This window comes from Balaenoptera physalus (genome assembly GCF_965194825.1).
Source record: "Balaenoptera physalus genome assembly, chromosome: 7".
NCBI classification, from domain to species: domain Eukaryota; kingdom Metazoa; phylum Chordata; class Mammalia; order Artiodactyla; family Balaenopteridae; genus Balaenoptera; species Balaenoptera physalus.
The window spans coordinates 114254113-114272810 of NC_138886.1; the positions used below are offsets into that span (position 1 = coordinate 114254113).

The 18698-nt window shown below is 40.6% G+C and overlaps 1 protein-coding gene across 2 annotated transcripts in view; it reads left to right on the plus strand.

Moving 5' to 3' along the window:
* MSRA (methionine sulfoxide reductase A) overlaps positions 1 to 18698 on the plus strand; it is a 377340-nt gene that overhangs the window by 15791 nt on the left and 342851 nt on the right. The window lies entirely within an intron of this gene.

Below are 18698 nucleotides of genomic sequence, written 5' to 3' on the forward strand. Positions count from 1 at the left end.
CAGATGCTTACAGTCTGTCTGTGAAGTATAAGCATCCTATGGGTCTTGGATGCTTGCTAGTACAATTTGGATTGGTTTCTAGATACAGCTGCGCAGCCAGGTTGTGGAATTGTTTATTCTGAGAACTTAAAGGTCAGTTTGCATCTAGAGTTATGACCTGGTTACATTTAATGAACTGGACTACAAAGTTTTATACCTTTACTATAAACCAGGGGTTGGCAGAATATGATCTGTGGGTCAAATTTGGCCTATAGTCTGTTGTTTTAAAAATTAAACTTTTTATTTTGAGATAATTATAGATTCACGTACAGTTGTAAAAAATAATACAGAGAGATTCTGTGTAGCTTTTACCCAGTTTCCCCAATGGTAACATCTTGGAAATCTGTTGTGCACAATTAAGATATTGACAATGATAGAGTCAATATACAGAACAGTTTTGTCACCACAAGGATCCCCTGTGTTGCCCCTTTATAGCCACTCCCACCTCCTTCCTTCCCTCCCCACCCCCCATCCGTAATACCTGGCAACCACTAATCTATTCTCCATGTCTATAATTTTATCATATCAATAATGTTATATAAATGGAATCATACAGTATATAACTTTTTGGGGTGGCTTTTTTCAGTCAACATAATTCCCTGGAGATTTGTTGAAGTTGTTGCACGTGTCAGTGTCAATACTTTGTTCCCTTTTATTGCAGAGTAGTATCCCAGGGTATGAATGTACCACAGTTTGTGTAACCATTCACCCACTGAAAGACATCTGGATTGTTTCCAGTTTTTGGCTATTATGAATAAATCTGTTACGAATATTTGTGTACAGTTTTTTTATGTGAACATAGTTTTCATTTCTCTGCGATCAAGGCCCAAGAGTGCAATTGCTGGATCATACGGTAGTCACATGTTTAGTTTTATAAGAAAATGCCAGAATATTTTCCAGAGTGGTTGTACCATTTTACATTCCCATCAGCAGTGTCTGAGTGATTCAGTCTCTTCATCCTTGCCAGCATTTGATGTTGTCACCATTTTTTATTTTAACCATTCTGATAGGTGTGTAGTGATATCTCATCATGGTTAAAATTTTTATTTCCCTCCAGGCTAGTGATGTTGAACACCTTTTCATGCACTTTCATGTCATTTGTGTATCCTCTTGAATGAAATGTCTTTGGTAAAATGTTAGACATTTCTATTTGGATTATTTGCCCTTTTGCTGCTCATTTTTTAAAGTTCTTTATATATTCTAAGTATTAGTTCTTTGTCAGATACGTGGCTTGCAAATATTTTCTCCTAGCCTGTAGCTTATGTTTTAATCTTCTTAGTAGAGCCTTTGCAGAGTAAAAGTTTTCAGTTTTGATGAGTTCCAGTTTATCAGTTCTTCCTTTTATGGATTGTGCTTTTGGTTTTAAGCCTAAGAACTCTTTGCCTAGCCTGATCCCAAAGATTTTCTCCTATTTTTTTCTGAAAGTTTTATGGTTTTACATTTTACATGTGAGACTGTGATCCATTTTGAGTTAATTTTTGTTTAAAGTTTGAGATTTAGTTTGAGGTTCCTTTTTGTTTTTTTGGCCTATGGATGTCCAATTGCTGAAGCACCATTTTTTGAAATCCTGTGTTCCAAACCTTAGGGGAAAAGCCCTCAGTCCTTCATTGTTAAGTGTGATGTTAGCTGTAGATTTTTTGCAGATGCTCATTATTGTAATTCCCCTCTATTCCTAACTTGCTGAGAGTTTTATTATAAATGAGTCTTCCACCACCCGTTTTTGTAAATAAATTTTTATTGGGACACAGGCATGCCTATTGGTTCGTCTGCTGTCTATGTCTGCTTTCACAGTACGATACCGGAACTGAGTATTTGTGACAGGGATCATGTGACCCTCAAAGCCTAAAATATCTATTATCTGGCCTTTTATAGAAAAGGTTTTCTGACTGCTGATGTAGTTTCATGACATCTTCCTTTTGGTTCCTCCTATCTCTTGATATTGTAAGATGGTTACAAACTCTTAATTACTCTACACATGCATCTTCAGTTGCCCAAAACTTAGACCCTGAGTTGTTGGCAGTGCCCACCTCAAAAGAAAGCAGAGTATGGATGTGTGTAGATCTGGCTGACTTCCAAAGGGCTTCCCTGCTGTAACATGTCTGTATTTCTATCAGCAGTGGTATTTTGGGTAGTTCTTACCTGGTAACTACTGTTAGCTCCTTACCTTGACCATCCACCTGAACAAATTACTTGTGTCGCACTGGCCCTTCTTTCCTGCCCAGATTCCCTGACTCTTACTGTATGTTGTCTGCACTGCTGTGTTTGAGAATGTTTACACGATGGGATGAACCATGACTTCAGTGATCTCTAAAGGGTCCAGTGGAGTGTGGCGTTCTAAACTCAGTGACTCTTTCCATTGTAGGTACATATTTATTATGTTTCGTTTTTCTAAGGGAGTTTTAAAGTTTTGACAAGTTGTTGCTTTGGTTGAAAATGAGGACCTGGATAAACGATGACCTGAGTCCTTAAGTTAGGAGATAAGCGAATATGTTCCTTTGATCACTGAAAGGTAAACCACTGTGGTTTTGCACTTATTGATTATTAATCCTGCATCTCTGCATACACATTTTGGTCTAGTTTCCTTCATCTACTCTCTCTAGAACATGCCTTGACCAATAATATCAATACCTCTGTTTTTTCTCTTCACGAAGCTTCCTTTTACCTATTACCACCTCTGCCCTCAGCAGTGTCTTCTCTTACGCCCCAACACATTTGACCCTCATCTCTTAGAACCTTGAGCATTTTTTTCTTTACTATTCATTGGGTTTGTAATCTGATTCTTTGAAGACATCTTGTATTGTTGTCTTATTGTTTAACTTTATAATACTGATTTAACTTTATATATTTCTCTATAATGGCATTTTAAGTTTAGTGAGGGCTTATTTACTTATTCATATAAGTAGTATACAAATTTGTATAAGTAGTTTATTTGTAAAGCTCTATGCCTGTGCATGTTTATGTTACACATTAATTATTAGTTAAATGAATGAAAGAATGATTGAGCTAATATTCTGTGTAGTATTAAGTTTGGAAGTTGTCTGTTCAATAAAATCCTTTTAGTATGGTGCAGGTCAATAGATAGTAATATTAATGAATCTCAATAAATGGATGTTCTGTTTTTAACTTACCTTCCAGCACAAACTATCCATCTTTAGAAATTTGATTATGACCGCTTGTGAGAACCCAGTGGCTGACTTTCATAATAGTTGTTAGAGGAGATCCGAGCTCTTAGCTGCTACACTGTGATTTGTGTTTAATATTTATGGCAGAGAAGTGTCTCTGCAAATATGTGAAAATATTGGTGGATGAAGGAAATGGTTCCCAGTGTGACAGAGGAAATATCTTAAAAAGACCTGAAGTCATCTCCACTTTTCCCAAGGTTGTGTTTACATAAAAAAGGCATTGTATTATGTTCTAGAATCAAGAGATGATTTTATGATTTAACAAGTTCCACTAAGAGCTTTTGTAAGGTTATCAGTACCAGCATAACTACTACAGAGTTCACATAGCAATTTTAGTCTCTGGATTTATTGAGCTTGCGGCATTCCTTTAGTATCATTCATATTTTTCTGCCAAGGGTACCACTTTCCTCTCTTGACTTAATACCAAGATATGGAAACTCATTTACGCTGCAGCGTATGGTGCTGGGAAATGAACGCCTGTTTATTATCTCTCTCTACAGGACCGTTCATGACCATAGGTAGATGTTTGCCACCTCGCTATCAATAGGCAGTATTCAGAAATGTATTGTTTAGTGAGGGGCGAGTTGGTTGGGTGGAAAGCACAGGCATTTAACTTTCGGACAGTGACTCTGAACTTCACTTCATGTGCTTACCAGCTGTGTGACCTTGAACAGATTTGCCTCAGTTTTCTCATTTGTAAAACGGAAACAGCGGCACCTGCCTCAAATGGATGTTTCTGGGAATAGATGAGGTCATGGGGAAAGAGCCAGCGTGCTGCCCGGCTCTCGACAGATGCGCAGAATGCTTCGTTCGCAGTATCATGTTCCAGTGGGGACGTTTAGGGAACAGCTTCCTGCTGTGTCGCTGCCCCTGTTCCGTAACAGTGGCTGGTGGCTGTCTTATCCGCATGCTCACCAGAAGAGCTGCGGTGTGGGTCAGGGAGGCTACCCGGCCACAGGCCCGTCGTGACCCCAGACTCAACTTCATTTCCTTTCCTGGGCCAGCCTTCCTTCCAGAAGGATTGGCGCTGGATCCACCTGTGAGGCAGGGAGGTTGATCACTACTTAAGGCCATACACCTCTCAGAGGACTTTGGGCAGCCAGCACGGGCGTGCGTGTCCCCAGCCTCCACCCCCCACTCCCGGGAGATGCATCCTTCCTGACTGCCCGCTCCGGCCTCTCACAGGTGACCTGCTTTCTGGTCGACGAGCTCCCTGTCAGTAGAAGAGTTCGAGCAGAGCCTGGGTGATCCATTTATTTATTTATTTATTTGGCTGCACCGCACAGCATGTGGGATCTTAATTCCCCGACCAGGGGTCCAACCCATGCCCACTGCCTTGGAAGTGCAGAGTCTTAACCACTGGACCACCAGGGAAGTTTTTTTTTGTTTTTTTGTTTTTTTTGAAGTATAGTTGATTTACAATGTTGTATTAGTTTCTGGTGTACGGCGTGGGTGACTCTTTATTGGGGTGTTTGTGGAGCCCTTGGCAGCAGTGGCGGCTGCGGTTGTTGCTGTTAGAGTGCCTCCCAGCTCTGTGTTCCCTTTTGCAGAGGCCAGCGCCTTTCCCCAGGGTGTCTGCACACAGCTGCCCCGAAGTGCGCAGCGTCAGCAAGAGAGAGAAGAGGGACTTGGGATGGAGGGTGGTGGAATCCCAACACTTAAGAGCAGAGGAAGAAGAGCCGCTAGGGATACACTGAAAAGGTTGTTAGAGAAGAGAAAGGAGTACTCAAGAAACCGAGAGGGCAGAGACTATGGAGAAGACAGGATCGTCAGCCGTAACCACTGGCTTTGCTGGGAGTGGGGACGCGAGGGCAGGAGCTGGGGACTGGGGTTCGGTGGTCAGAAAGTGGAGACTAGAACGGATTCCATCTTCTCTTTCAGCAAGGTTGGCTGGAGGGGAGAGGAAATAGGGCAACAGTTAAGTTCAAAAGGGAGGTAGTTTTAAAAGATAGGAGTGACTCAAGAATGCATACATTCTTAAGGGGGAAGATATGGGAGGATGTTAGAGAAACGACGTCCACTTAAATTTGTGCCGCTTTTTGTCATTTTACATGTGGCTTCTTATCTTCTTGACGACCACTCCTCTTTTGTTCTTTTATTTCATGGTTATTTTCCTGCTTCCTCTTCCTTCCTTACTCCCTCCATCCCTCCCTCTTTCCCCCTCTTTTCCTCTCCTCCTCTCTCCCCTTGTGAGGTTTGTCTGTTAATGGATTGCTTACAATCCTGTCCTTTTGGGTATCGTGAGTACCACGAGGGGTCTGGGGGTGGTGCCTTCTTATTGTCCATTTAGGAAGAAACTCGTGTTGGCCATTGGGCCCAGCCATCCATCTGCAGCTTTGTGTTAATCCTTCCTAATGCTCTTTACCTTGTAACTGCATGATTTGCATGTATCAAGCCATGTCTCAGGGCATTGTATTCGCCCTGTGTTGTTACTAAGTTTTTCACTTTCATGCTTAGTTCTTTGAAGGTTTTGGGATGCAAGCCCAACCAGTTTTTATCAAGAACAGTGGCACAGGAAATGAAACACACAGAATAGTCTTTTGATTTAGAATTGATACAAGGCCGTTGTGGGAAAAGTTAGTTACCACTTTCCAGTAAGTATTTTGTAACTGTCCTCTTTGGAGGGGGAGAGGTGAGCAATGAAGATGTCTCTGCAGTTTCGTTACTTCCTTTCTGTTCCTCTCCTCCCCCTCTCCCTTTCCTCCTTCTCCCCCCCCCCCCCCTTCCTTCTCCTCCTCCTCTTGTCAGCCAGCATGATATTGAGTGTACTAAGCCATGTTGGAGACAGCAGTGGAAGCCGTAACATGAGAGATGCTGGGCATGGGCAGTCTTTGTAGGCATATGCTACGTACACCTGGTGCCCTGGGTGAGAGTGATAGGGTGGGTGCTGTATGCTCACCGGGGGTCATCTCCCCGTGCACCGTTGTCTAGGAGCTGCTTCAGCCCCCTTCACAGGGCTCCTGCCAGAGCTAGACTGTCTACTGTGACTGCCCTGGCACTGCTGGTTCCCTGGGGTAGGATCTGACCTTCCCAGGGCTTGGGTGCCTCTCGTCTAGGGACAGGAGGTGGAAACTGCAATTATGGAGCTGACCGGGAAGCCCACCCTGCCACAGGGCCCTGGGAGGCTGTAGATTTGCTTCTCCACGGCCTCGCCCACAGACTTTGAGCATTTCCCTCCAGGCATGTGGCATGTATACATTTAGGTTTTGAGAACCAGATGAGTGGTAGAACCTGATTCAGCAATCTGGTCTGGTTCTTCTTCTTCTTCTTCTTCTTTTTTTTCTAGAAAAATAAAGCTCTCTATTAAAGTAGCATCACCAGTTAGAAAATTCCTGGCTAGAAGAGATGATATTTGTAGAGATCCAAGCTCCTGGTATAAACTGACAGCTTTGTTGTTAAGCCCAACTATTATCGAGTATTGCATCATAAAAGCTTGACCCTTTCTTTTTTCCTACTTCAAGGAAAACTTTTACTAGTCTTCTATATTTTGCATTTCTGAAGTTAATAATCACAGGGTTTATGGCTTATACAGCGACTCCCACGAGCCAGTTAAAGCTTTTCTCGTATGGCCACTCTTGTTCTGCTCACCAAATCCAAGGTGAGAAGCCACTGCAGCCCCTCGGAGTGACCACTGAAGGTAGGCTCATGCTTTTGGGGTTTTGCCTATGCCATTAATGCGCTGTGTAACTTTGGGCAATTTACTTACCTTCTCTGGCCACAGATTGGCTTATCTATAAAAAGGGCTTGGAAGCAAAGTTCCTGGAGGTTCTTTTCTATTCATGCAAAGACTTACAGTGCTTTCTTTGCATTATGCTTACGATTTCCCCGCTTACCTTCAGAATTAATCTCCTTCCTCAGAAGCTTATTAGCTCCAACTCTGGGCCCTGCATCTTTCTTGCATAGTTGTACTTGCATTTTGCCCCTCTTCTCTTCTGTTCTTTTTTTCCCCTTGAGGAAAAGGCAGAGAAAGGGAGAGAAAATGGAGCCATGCAACATGGTTGCAAATACAGTTACAATGTTTCCTGATAGCCTCTTTCTCAATCTAGAGGAAGTTACTTTGGCAACTGTGAATCCACCTCTCTGCCTCCAAACTAACTTTATCCTTCCTTATTTTATTTTGGTGGGACAGCTTCTTACAGAGTAAAAAAATCTATATATCTGGTTTCATTCTTGAAAATTCTTAGAGACCAACCTTTTTTCCTATATCTGAATATTTGAAAGTATAGTTGAAGCAAACCCACGGGAGTTTAGAAGTAGAAGTACACCGTGGTTTTCTTAATGAGCAAAGTTCTTCCCACACAGACTACACGTGGACCTTGTTCTTTGCAGACTGTTGGTCCTGTAGTCGCCTGTAACTCTGTCTCCTAAATGTGAAATTTGTCTACAGTTTTTCCTTCCAAAGTCTAGTGCCCTCCTAATTACTGTGGCCAGGTCTTTTGCAGTGCCCATATGGCCAGCCCTTGTCCTATAAACTGTCAGTCTGGAAAGAGAAGTAGTTAATGGGCTGCAGAGGCAGGTTGAGGTTGGGTGCTGGGGAAATGCTTGGGCAAGATGTCACAACACAGATCGAAGCAGAAGTAGCGCTGGGGCAGGATAGGGCCAGGTCAACACTGCAGGAGGTGGCAGACCTAGTTAGGGCTGTGCACAGATCCAGTCTGAGGGCAGTCCCAGATCACCGTCAGGAAGGGGTTGATCAGGAGGCATCACCGGGGCTAGTCTGAATGAGACCATGTGTAGGGGTCCTCCTTTGAAGCTGCTGGCACCCCTTTGGTGGTTTGAACCTCGCCTAGCTGACTGTATAACTACTTGCATTTGGGGGCCTCCTCCTCTTGACTCAAACCCCAGTTCCAAACCACAGAAGTCCAAAGCCATCCTTAAGAGTCCTCTAAATTCTGGAGTGTGTGTGGGATGCTTGTGTTGTCTTGGTTACCTCTGCCTCCCGGTTCCTGCATCCCCAGGTACTCTCTCTTTTTCACACTGAATTGACCCCTTTAGCATTATATCTACGGAACCCCACATAGCACAGGTGAGGATGTTGCAGACTTTACTGAAGGTTGGGGCAGAAGCGCTGGAGGAGGGTCTGACTGCACAGGGCAGAGCCAAGGGGTGAAAACCCTGTGCACGGTCCAGCTCCCCAGCGCCTTTGGCCAGCCGTCCAGGCTGCTTCCCAACGCAGGGCCGAGCCTACACCTTTCTGGTTCCTCTCGCTTCCCCCACTGCTCATTCCTCACTTCTTTTTTTTCTCTTTTTATTAAGATTTTTTTGATGGGGACCATTTTTGAAGTCTTTATTGAATTTGTTACAATACTGCCTCTGTTTTGTGTTTTGGTTTTTTGGCTGCGAGGCATGTGGGATCTTAGCTCTCTGACTAGGGAGCGAACCCGCACCCCCTGCATTGGAAGGCAAAGTCTTAACCACTGGACCACCAGGGAAGTCCCTCATTCCTCACTTCTTTCAGCCTCGTTCTAAGAAAATGTAAATCTTCTCACACGGAACAGATCTAGCGCTTCTCTGTGACATGGGTTCCAGCTAATATCCAGATCTAAGGGTCTCACCTTCTCTTTCAAAAACCATATCACATTGTTTTCTCAGAGACCAAGGACTTTTCCCGCATTGATCTGGGATTAAATTTTGTAGTATTGGAGCTTTAACTGGCTGCCAAATGAAGTAGATTTGAGACTGTGGAGAGGGGATGGTAAAGAGCGATTGAGTCTAGAGGGCCCTTCTTCCCACTGAGGGGTATTTGTGAACCTCTTAGTCTTGTGTACATTTTATCAGTCTCCCCACCTCCCTCTGGACAGTAACATCTTTGAAGGCAAGGACTGTTTCCGCTTCATTACCTTATTGCTGTGTCGCCAGCAAGGTGCCTTGAACACAGTAGGTATTCAGTAAATACTTACCAAGCAAATAGATGGGTCAGTGTGGTGCTAATGGATGATTTAAAAAGTTAATAATTTTTTCTCTTGAGGAGTTTATAGTTCAGTCAGGAAGACAAAGATAACATAGATGAGAATAGTTAAGCCATGAACCTTGTGGCACTGATGCGAGGGTGAATTTTTTAAGAATTTGGAAGTGCTTACTGTTATTTACATTCTTCGTTGTATATGTTGTATTTATTTATTTATTTATTTTTTAAAATATTGTTTATCAAAATAAGTTTTAGGGCAAAGAAGTAACCTTTCAGATTTTTAAAAAGTAACTCAAGTAGAAAAAAATAATTTATATTGCTGATTAGAAAAAAAATAACAAATATATAGCTATCTGCCCTAGTTTAGCTCAATTTAAATTAAAAATAATTAAAGCACAAATAGAAAGCTTTTTAGAAACAATACTTTGTGTCTATCTTGATATTAAGGGAAATTTATATTTTATTTTATTTAATTTTTTATTTTTTTTAAACATCTTTATTGGAGTATAATTGCTTTACAATGGTGTGTTAGTTTCTGCTTTATAACAAAGTGAATCAGTTACACATATACATATGTTCCCATATCTCTTCCCTCTTGCATCTCCCTCCCTCCCACCCTCCCTATCCCACCCCTCTAGGTGGCCACAAAGCACCGAGCTGATCTCCCTGTGCTATGCGGCTGCTTCCCCCTAGCTATCTATTTTACGTTTGGTAGTGTATATATGTCCATGCCACTCTCTCACTTTGTCCCAGCTTACCCTTCCCCCTCCCCATATCCTCAAGTCCATTCTCTAGTAGGTCTGTGTCTTTATTCCCGTCTTGCCACTAGGTTCTTCATGACCTTTTTTTTTTTTTCCTTAGATTCCATATATATGTGTTAGCATACTGTATTTGATTTTCTCTTTCTGACTTACTTCACTCTGTATGACAGACTCTAACTCCATCCACCTCACTACAAATAACTCAGTTTCGTTTCTTTTTATGGCTGAGTAATAATAAAAAGAAAATTCAGACTCCTATCCAACTTATCACTAATTCAGACACATTTTTTTTTCCAGATTAAAAACAGAAATGTAAATGCATATTTCCAGGGATTTTTAAAGTGCACCAAAGATTATGAATTTCATCTTAGCATCAGCAAATGACGATCGAGTTTTAATAAGGTATTTTGAACTTAGTACATCTAAAACTCAGGTTAGTTTTGTTTTCTGGCTAAGTATTCTAATGGGGAGATATTTCCATGGAGGTATTCGGATAAAATATTGTTTTGGGGTGTGTGACACGTTTCCTTGTATTTTTAAAATCTCTTGGGTATTTTAAGGGAAATTTAATCCATCTAATTTTGATCTAATTTACTCACAATAATGGAGAAATATTTGATATCCAGAGAAATCTATTGATACTATTAAAGCTTTTCTCCTGGGAAATAAGAAATCATATTTTTTCAAGAGTAAATCACAAACCTACAATGTTGAATTTTTCTACTTTTTAAATGAAGCCTGAGTTTAGCATCACATCAGTCAGTACAGATCAGTTATTTTTGTTCTTAATTTTTTTAGTCTTTCTTTTTCCATGCATAGAACATTTTCTTCAAGGCGGTTTTCTTTTTTTCTTATCCTGACAATTTTATCTGCTATCTTATTTTTTTTCAAGCAGTGCTCTTGGAAGATTTAAGGTAATAAAACAATTCTGAAGTCTGTGGGTGACTGGTGTCTGTGTTCAGGATATTTCAGAACTGTCGGAAGCTTGGAAATGCCGTTTGAATGTGTTTCTTAATTTTAATTTTAAAACACTTTGTCTGAGAACTAGATACCAGTCCTAAATGCATATTTTGAATTTAAAAGAGGAGGTTTAGGGCAAGGTACAGCCAAATTTCCTACTCTTGAAAGACCTGAAATCCATTTACAAATTAAAAAAAGAGGTCATGATGTCACTGTTACGTTTGGAAGTGAAATGTGGAAGAACTTGGACCATGTCAGAGTGTGAGAGGGTCTTCGGTGGCAGCCCAAGAACCTGGGGCAGGGTCTGGTGTTTCAGCCGCCTGGCCGCTCTGAGACGCTGCTTCTCCAACACCTCTGCCTTCTCTCTGGGCTTGTCCTCACATCCAGGGGTGACTTCTCCTGGCCCCCTATGGACGGTGGTGTCCCCAGCTCTGCTCTTTCCGGGATAGGCTTTGCACCTCTGACTTGGGCCTTAGCCCTGTTTCCCTTGTCCACTGGAAGCCCCTGGCCGGAAGTCTGGGTGGGGGGCCCAGCTCTTGCTCCACAGCCCTCTGCTGCCCTCTGCTGCCCACAGCAAATGGCAATTAAGCCCCCAGGCCCAGCTGGCCCATGGTCTCTGATGCCTGGGCCATTGCAGTAGTCTCCTGGCCTCTCTTTCCTTTAGTTCAGCAAACAAATCATAGCCAGATAAATCTTCCTGAAATATCATTTCACATGAGAATCAGCTCAATTGTAGTGGTTAAGTTCACGGACTGGAGACAGACTGCCTGGGTTCAGTTCCAGCTCTGCCATTTATTTATTTATTTATTTTAAAAAAAATTTATTTTATTTATTTATTTTTGGCTGTGTTGGGTCTTTGTCGCTGCGTGCGGGCTTTCTCTAGTTGTGCGAAGCGGGGGCTACTCTTTGTTGTGGTGTGCAGCCTTATTGCGGTGGCTTCTCTTGTTGCAGAGCGCAGGCTCTAGGAGCACGGGCTTCAGTAGTTGTGGCACACGGGCTCAGTAGTTGTGGCTCGCGGGCTCTAGAGCGCGGGTGCAGTAGTTGTAGTGCACGGGCTTAGTTGTTCCACAGCATGTGGGATCTTCCCGGACCAGGGCTCGAACCCATGTCCCCTGCACTGGCAGGCAGATTCTTAGCCACTGTGCCACTAGGGAAGTCCCTCTGCCATTTATTAACTATGTGACTTTGGGCAAGTTGTATGACCTTGGGCAAGTTAGTTAAGCTCTGTATGGCTCAGTTTCTTAGCCTGAAAAATGGGTTGATAATACCCTTATGAGGTAGTATTATTATTATGAGGATTAAATGAAATAAAATGAGAAGTGTTTAGAACAATGTCTGGCATATAGTAAATGCTAAATAAATATTAATTATTGTTATCATCCCCTCTACCCCCCCTTCTAAGATTTACTGTAGACCAACATTTTCCACAACGTGGGACTCCTAACACAGGGTGATATTAAATGGTTCAAGGGTATGGCAGTAAATGACACTGAACCACGGTGAGAAAACTATTCCTTTTTTCAACTGTCTTTCAGCTGTTCTGATTGTATCAAGGTGAAAGTGTCAGTTTGGTGTTTGAATGTTGACTGTTTCTAACCCTTCTCCAGCACTTGTTAATCTTTCTTCTTAAAAGAGATAGGCCTCCAGCTTAGAAACAGCTTCAGGCTTCCGCAATTTAGTAACACCCATTTTTACAGTATTTAGTATGTCTCGCAAATAATGCTGGTTTTCATTGTCTAGTTGGATTATAAAGTCTCCTTTAGAAATGAATCTAGGTAAAATAAGCGAGTTTAAAGAATGTTAAGCCTATAATGCACAAGTCATGCTATAATTTTAAATATGGCAGAAATCATAAACGTGGTGCCCAGATGCCTGAGGTTTGAGGACACACCATGAGAGGGCACAGGCTTCGGGCTTCATGGCTGTCAGGACCCTCTCTGTTCTCACGGGCCTCTGTTTCAGCCAGACTGCCTCACCGACTGCTGACGCGTCTCGCTCATTCCCGCCTTTGGGTTTTTCCTCAACACTGCCCTCCAGTTTCCACTTTTCTGATTATCATTCATCCTGCAAAGGTTAGTTAAAACTAACCTCCTCCGTAAGGCCTCCCCAACACCTCACTCCCCGTCTCTCTCCTTCCTCCAGACTTCATCACGTTCATTGCCTGGTCCAGGTATTGGGCAGTCATTTTTTGATGTGTGATATCTGTTATGTCCATGTGCATCTTTTGTTTCTGCAACTGGAAGAAAGGGGCTGAGAGCTCCTTCAGGGTGGGGACAGTGTCTTGGTCAGTCCCCCCTTTGGGGCCTAATACAGTGTCTTGGATGCAGAAAATGTTGCTAAACATGTGAATTGTTCGGTGTCTGTATTGAGGTATCATTTATATACCATAAAATTCACCTGTGCTGAGTGTACAGTTTGATGATTTTTAATAAATTGATACAGTGGTGAAACAGTCAATGCAGGTCAGGTGAAAACACTTCCATTAGCCCCCAAAGTTCTCTCTCGCCCGTTTGCCGTCAATCCCCTCTCCTACCCCAGACCCACACCGCAAACGATCTGCTTTCTGTTTCTATAGGTTGAAAAGTTCTGTCTTTTAAATGTGTTCCATAGATATGGAGTCATGCTACATGTAGTCTTGTCTGGCTTCTTTCCCTTAGTACAGTGTTTCTGAGGTTCATCCGTGTTGTTGCGTGTATTAGTAATTTGTGCCTTTTTATTGTGTGGTAGTGAAAGGTAGACCGCATTTTGTTTATCCTTTCCTCACATGGTGGACTTTTGGATTGTTTCCAGTTTTTGTCTGTTAAGAATAATTCTCCAGTGAATATTCATGTGCAGGTCTTTGTGTGGACATATGTTTTCTCACCCATAGACTTAGGGGTGGAAATTGCTGGTTCCTGTGGTGAGTATAAGTTGAACTTTTAAAGGAACTGTGAGGCTGTTTACCATTTTACGTTCCCATCACAGTGTATGAGGTTTCGGTTTCCAGCATCCTTACCAGCACCTGCTGTAATCTTTTCCCCCTTAGCCTTTCTAGTGGGTGAAGGAGGATGAATCAAGGATGACTCTTGGATTTTCAGGTTGAGCAGCTGAGCGTTTGGTATTGTCATTTAATGGAGGCTGAGAGAGGAATGAACTTTTCTGAGAAAAATCAAGATTTCTGTTTCGGCCAAGTGGACTTTGAGGTGCCTATTAACCATTCAGAGGGATTGTTAAGTAGGTAGTGGGATGTATGAGGCCACCTGTGTTCATTGGGTCTTCCTGAGTTCCTTAAATAATGGAACCTGGAATAGTTGCTTCAGTTTTCTGTACTCTAGATATGTGTCTGATGGTCTGGACAAGTCACATAACTTCTTTTGATGTCAGTTTCCTCATCTGTAAAGTAAAATAACACCTGTCTTCCTCCAAAGGTTGGATGAGTGAATGAATTAAGGAATGTGAAAGTGCTTATTATCATGATTATTATTATTAATACATGATTACCTTTTGTTTATTTCACTTTTGTGTTCATGGTGGCTTCTAACCCCATATTTTGTACATAAGCAAGTGCTCAGTAAATACTGACTTAATTAATCAATGAATGCAGGTAACAACTAAGTGTGTAATGTTAGAGAAGGGAGAGAGAGGAGAAATAAGAAAGAAGGAGAAAGAGAGAGGGCAGGAGAGAGGAAAGAGAGAGTGGTTATAATTTGGATTGGCTTTAGGAAGGATGGCCATCACAATTTCACATTCGAACTTTGTAGAAAGGCAATTTATCTTTTATATCATGACACCAGGAAGGAACATGGAAGAGTTAGGATTTGGGGAGATGTTTAAATAATATTTATCACGTAAAGTGTAATATTTTGTAAGTGTCTTATCTTCATACTAGACTTTAAGCTTCTTGAGGGCTGGGGTGATTTGTGATGTGCCTCTGGATTCCCCAGAGCATTAGCTTACTTCTTCAAGCATAACGTGAACACAACAAATGTGTATAAATGATTGAGTATACTTTTTAAACTTCTCTCTTCATTCTAACTAGAGTGAAATGTATTTGACTTTTGGTTGGTGGGTAGATGACTCTTCAGCATGTTCTTTCTTTCCCGTGTCTGTAGGATGTTGTGGACATGCTTCTCTCATAGCTGATGGATGACCTGAAATTTTACATACCAGCTGTTTACATACCAGCCCCATGACGGCAGGGGCTCCATGTCCTCAGCACACGCCTGGCATGTAGTCATTGTTCAGATAATGCTTGAGAGAGTTAGTCCTGAGTGGATGGCTGTATTCAAGACTTAATGAATAGCTGGGAAAGAAGACCAGATTCATGCTCTTTGGGGTTTCAGATTATAGATCTAAAGATATAAATCTAGGGAGCAAAGGGAAGTAGGTAAATGGTCCAATAACTCAGTTTTCTATCTTGTGGACAAGGTAGATGTAATCTCTATATGGTTAGGCAGTAGCTCCCCATGACTGTCTTACATTTCAGATGACGTTAGCTCATACTGTAAATATTCTGAGAGGGCTACAACCTTAGAAGTTATTGTTACGTTAGCTCATTAGGGAGTATTTTCCCAGATTGGCTTAAAGTAAAGGATTTAAAATTTTTTTTTAAGAAAAACTTCTTTGTCAAACAAAATCTGTGTGAACCCCATATACACACATCACAAAAGCAGAACTCCTCTGGTCGATGCAGGGGTGATGCCCTGGAACCTTGCCTGTTTATCTTTTCTTTGTCCTCTGTGAAAGCCCTGCAGCATCTCCAAGGATCCCTGCAAGGAAGTTTGAAAAACCACAGGTTTAGAGGAAGTCTGTGCATTTTGACCCCCTGTTTCTTCTGCTACCCTCAGTACACTTCTGCTGAGTCTGTAGAAAGACTTAACCATGCTACTATCTGCAACCACTAACTTATAGGTTAGATAAAACTTCTGAGAATCAGTCCCTTCTGACTGTACATTCTATCTGAGAGCTTGAATCAGTAGAAGATTTTGAGGCCACCAGTGAATCAGATAAACAGTACACACATGATCAATATCTCGTGTGGGTGCAGAGAGTAGTGTCCTATTTAAGTGGGTAGCTGGGAGAGGGAACCACAAGGAGGTGGAGGAGAGGCAGGGATTAAAGGGTTGAGTCAGATCATGGGTTAGCACTGAGAAGGCCTTGGTAAGACCTCTGGGATCAGACTGCATGGGAAGAGCTAATGTATAGTGTTTCCTTTATGTAAGGGGCTGAAAGGGTTTTTGAGGGTTTACCATGGGATATAATCATTTACAACACTCAGAAATAGTGGAAAGATGGACTGCACCTTTTTTGCTTATCAAGATATAATTCACATACCATAAAATTCACCATTCTATAGTATATAATTCAGTGGTTTTTAGTCTATTTACTAGGTTGTGCAACCATCACCACTAATTCCACAACATGTTCATCGCTCCAAGAGGAAACCTTGTACCTATGAGCAGCCGCTCCCTGTTCTTCTCGCTGCCCAGCCCCTGGCAACCACTAGTCTTGTGTCTATGGATTTGTCTATTCTGGACCTTTCATATAAATAGAAGCATACAATATGTGCACTTTTGTGTCTGGCTTCTTTCACTTAGCATAAATTTTTCAAAGATCATCCATGTTATAGCATGTAATAGTGCTTCATCCCTTTTTATTGCTGAATAATAGTCCATTGTATGGATAGAACACATTTTGTTTACCTATTCAACAGTTGATGGACACTTGGATTGTTTTCACTTTTTGGCTATTATGATTAATGCTGCTATGAACATTTGTGTACAAGTTTTTATGTAGAAATATGTTTTGATCCACTGTGACGATCTCTGTCTTTTATTGGTGCATGTAGATTATTGATGTGCAAAGTGATTATTGATATAGTTGGATAACTATCTACCATATTTGTTACTATTTTCTATTTGTTGCCTTGTTTTGTGTTCCTGTTTTTGTCTTCTATTCTTTTTCCTGCCTTTTGTGGTTTTAATTGAGCATTTTGTATGATTCAGTTTTCTTGCCTTTATCAGTACATCCGTTATACAACTAGTCCAAATCCACTTTCAAATAACATCATACTCCTTCATGGGTAGTGCAAGTACCTTATAATAACAAAATAATCCTAAATCCTCCTTCCTGTCTCTCGAATCATTGCTGTCATTCATTTCACTTATATTGTACATTAGCATACATCAGCATATATACATATATGTATATACATAAGCATATATAATTGAGTACATTATTGCTATTATTTTGAACTGTTATCTGTTAGATCAGTTAAAAATAAGAACAATATAAGTTTTTATTTGACCTTCACTTGTTCCTTCTTCAGTGCTCTTCCTTTCTTTATGTAGATCCAAATTTCTAATCATGAAAGGTGTTGGGTTTTGTCAGATGCGATACAAGTGGTTTCTGTCCTTTATTAATATAGTATATTACCTTGATTGATTTTTCTCTGTTGAACCAACCTTGTATTCCTGGTATAATCCTTTTTATGTGTTGCTACATTCAGTTTGTTAGTATTTTGTTCAGAATTTTTCATCTGTATTCATAAGGGATATTGGTCTGTAGTTCTCTTGCAGTGTCTTTGTCTGATTTTCTGTATTGTTTTTCTATTCTCTATTTCATTTATTTCCACTCTAGTCTTTATTGTTTCTTCATTGGTTATTTAGGAGCATTATTTAATTTCCGTATATTTGTGATTTTCCCAATCTTCTTTTCCTGTTATTGGTTTCTACTTTTATTCCACTGTGGTTGGAGAATTACTTTGTATGATTTCAGTTCCTTTAAATTTATTGAGGCTCGTTTTATGGCCTAACATATTGTCTGTCCTGAAGAGTGTTCTGTGTGCATTTGAGAAGAATGTACATTCTGTTGCTGTTGAGGACAGTATTGTATAGATGTCTGTTAGTTCTAGTTACTTTACAGTGTTGTTCAAGTCTTTTATTTCCTTGCTGAATATCTATCTAGTTATTTTATCCATTATTCAGTTGTGTACTTAAGTCTCTGACTCTTTTTGGAGAATTGTCTATTTGTTGAATTTTCTATTTCTTTAATTATTTCATTTTTTTGCTTTATGTATTTTGGGGCTCTTAAGTGTATTTATGTTTATAATGGTTGTATCTTCTTGATTAACTGACCCTTTTTATCATTATAATTGTCCTTATTTTTCTCTAGTAATAATTTTTGTCTTAACATTTATTCTATCTGATCTTAGTATAACCACTCCCGCTTTCTTTTGGTTGCTATTTGTTTGGTATATATTTTTCCATCCTTTTACTTTCAACCTATTTGTTTCTTTAAATCTAAAGTGTGTCTCTTATAGAGAGCATATAGTTGGATCATTTACTTTTATTCATTCTGCCAGTCTCTGTCTTTTAATTGGAGACTTTAGTTTATTTAAATTTAATTAAATACTAATAAGGTTGGGTTTACTTCTGCCATTTTGCAATTTTCTATATGTCTTTGTCTTTTTTGTTTCTTTGTTCTTCCATTACTGCTTTCTTTTGTGTTAAATAATATTTTTCCATGGTAACAATTTAATTCCCTTGTTGTTTTCTTAGTGATTGCTTTGGGCATTACAGTTAACATCTTAATTTATAACAATCTAATTCAGATTAATACCAACTTAATTTCAGTAGTATATAAAAACTTTGCTCCTTTGTAGCTCTGTTCCGTCCCTCCTTTATTCTGTTGTTACAAACGACATCTTCATACATTATGTGCCCATCAACATAGACTTATAATTATTGCTTTATGCTGTTGTCTTTCAAATCGGATAAAAGAAAAAAAAAGTTACAAACAAAAAATATATTTTTACTGTCTTTAACGTTTGCTTCTGTGGTTACCTTTACTTGCGCTCTTTATTTCTTC